Source organism: Limulus polyphemus, unplaced genomic scaffold, assembly GCF_000517525.1.
Source record: "Limulus polyphemus unplaced genomic scaffold, Limulus_polyphemus-2.1.2 Scaffold3703, whole genome shotgun sequence".
Classification (NCBI taxonomy): domain Eukaryota; kingdom Metazoa; phylum Arthropoda; class Merostomata; order Xiphosura; family Limulidae; genus Limulus; species Limulus polyphemus.
Genome location: NW_013669313.1, coordinates 113,473 through 116,525, shown reverse-complemented (window position 1 = coordinate 116,525; position 3,053 = coordinate 113,473).

Here is a 3,053-nt window from a genome sequence, read left to right as displayed (position 1 = left end):
TCCACCAACCACTGCTGTAGTCTCTCTTCTTGTTTATTTTCTTTCTCCTTCAACCACTGCTGTAGCCTTTCTTCTTGTTTATTTTATTTTTCCTCCAAAAACAGCTGTAATCTCTCTTCTTGTTTCTTTTTTCGTTCTTCTTGTTTATTTTCTAGTTCTTCTTGTTTCTTTTGCTGTTCTTGTATTGCTGCAATCAAATCTGCTAAGCTGTAGTTTGATTTGCCACCTCTCGTTTCTATCTTCTTCTTCTTTTTTTTATTTTCTGTCCCACTCTCTGACACCAATTTGTTATGTATCTGCTCGTTTGTTAATTTCCGGCATAAATTCTCTCCGAGAAACTTCAGCGATACAAGTCCTTTCTTAATTAAAACTAGTTTATTCTTTTTCGTTACAAACTTTGTAATACACTTAATTTCCACAGTCTCTTTAAACTTAACTACTTTTATAAACACACGCTATAATTCACAGCGATTCACACACTTTACTTACGGTGCCTACTGCTCGCTTCACTCGTTTATCTGTCTCTATATCTCTGCAATCATTTCTCTGCTTTATTTGCCGGGCTTATATACAAGAAAAGAGGGCACCTAGAAAAGACTAGACTTGCCAGGAAAAGTCAAAATCCTTCGAGAATCTCATGACGTGTTACCGGCGTCACGTGACTTCCGCTGTCGTAACATAATGAAGACTTTAATTAATAAATGCTCTTGTTAGTCCACGTGCTCCCATTTGTAAGTTTACCTAAGTAAAAGTGAAACCACTAAGTAAAAATACTTCCAAGGTAAATTAATAGATAATCACCTTAAAGCAAAATACACTAAAACTGTGAAATTCAATTCACAACTTGGATTTCACTAACAAAATAACTTTAATCAAAAACGGCTCTATCAATCTGCGAGAAAGTAAAACGAGTCTAAACTCTTCGTTTGAGAAAGGTGAATGACTAACACTGCACGAGGACTTCAAGAATTCTTCTTAAGTAAAAAAGAAAAAAATATATTAATATGTAAAATTCATAATGAAGAGTTATTGTTTTCTTATAAGATCAGCTGCTGGCTAATGAGCTGATTCACCAACATGGACAACTCACTTCACTAATTAAAACCAATATAGTTATTCCTGCAAGAGAAATAGATCAGCAGGTTTTGGCCTTTACTTAAGTTAGTTAGCCATTGAAAGAAAATGAAAGCTAGCTGTTAGTTACTCGCTTGAGTGCCTCCATACATCCAATTTGGGAACTAGGAAAACACACAGACAATTTTGAAATTTTTAGTTTTTAAATAAAACCCTTAAGCAAAAAAATATCATATAAATTACAAACATTTGTAACAAATATAGTAAATTAAACAAACTTTGCAATTAAAACTATGGAGAACCATAGCTTGATAAGAGAAATTTTGTGTGTGTGACACTATGAGCAAAACTTAAATCTAACCTTTTGCCTAAGCATATATACACTGTAAACAATATAAATTCAACACTGGACTTTTACTACATATATGTATATGTATGTATATATAATTAAATATAATTCTATGGAAAAAGAAACAATAATAAAAAACATCAAAAAATAAATAAGTAATAATTTTTTGTATCTATTTATTTATTTTTCATATTTATTATTATTATTTCTTTTTCCATAAAATTACAATTACTTATATTTCATCTGAGATTTGGATATACTGCGTAAATTTTGCGCTATTCTTCCTTTTGATGTATTTTTAAATTTTAATTTTAAGCTTTCTCCTATACATATATATATATATATACTAATTTTATTCACAATGTACAATTCAGTTGGAAAAATAGAGCAACTTACCTAAAGGAATCACGACAGCAAGTTCTCAACCCATCTCCTTGATTCTCACAAAAGCTTTTTCAAGTTCGTGCTTGGTCCTTCTGGAGTTGATGCACCTCTTTCTCTAACTGCATTGGTGACTCTCATTGCCTTAACAGATGGACTTCCTTGTGGTTATTAAGTGCTCAGGCTTGGCTGTCTGATTTTGACAGCAGAGCTTTATAATCGTCATCTGCTGTTTTATCTCAAGCAGGTCTTTATATGAAACAACACTTTGTCCAACATATCCCCAGGAGCTGTGGTTGGTAGAGTGGTGGAAGGGGATGACCTGGTGCTGAATTGCTAGAAATTGCTACCATAGCTGAGTTGGGCTTCGTCAGTGTAGGGTTATGAACTTCATCTTAGATAGGCAAAGTCAGGATTTAAAGTACAGGGTCAAACAAACTCTAATTGGTCAGATGAACTTGGTCATGAGTGTGGGTTAAAACTGTAATGTTTTCGTTCCAAAAATATACCAAAAATAAAACTTTGGGGTCGAGTTCTCTGTATATGGTCTATGTGTGCTCACTCATATCCAGCCCATAACATAAGCCCCACTACTTGCAGACTTAGGTATACTTGGATCACAATTTTGAACATAACCTTAGTTGTCTTAAACTACATTCCATCCACTACCATCTAATTGTTAACTAATAGAGTTCATGAGGAAAGAAAACAGGAAGTGAGAGTGTCCAAACTAATGACTGATATAGATCAAACATCACTCTGATGTTAACCTGATTTCACCAACTTTGAGAATTTCTTATCACCTATGGCTCCTCTCCATATTAAATATAAACAGCCTATGACAAGAATAGCCACCTATCATGGAAAGGTCATATCTCGCTCCTGGCATCACAGCCTAAATTTTCATGCATTACTAGGCTTGTACTGGTATATGTTAAGAGTGTATCCAGAAAACAGGGTTCTTAAAAATATTCCAATCTACTGATCAAAAACATTTCTGCATAACAAATATAATATTGAGTTGACCCAAGTTTAAATTCATCATATCCTGACATACCATTTACAAACTTTGCTTTGAAAGACAGTTTCACGTAATCGTTTGCATTTTGGTACTGCATGACTAAAACACAAGTCACCAACACTCACAAAACACAGTACAACCTGTTGTTACGACAGCGAAAGTCACGTGACGCTAGTAACACGTCATGAGATTCTAGAAAGATCATGTCCGTTCGTGAAGCCTCGAGTG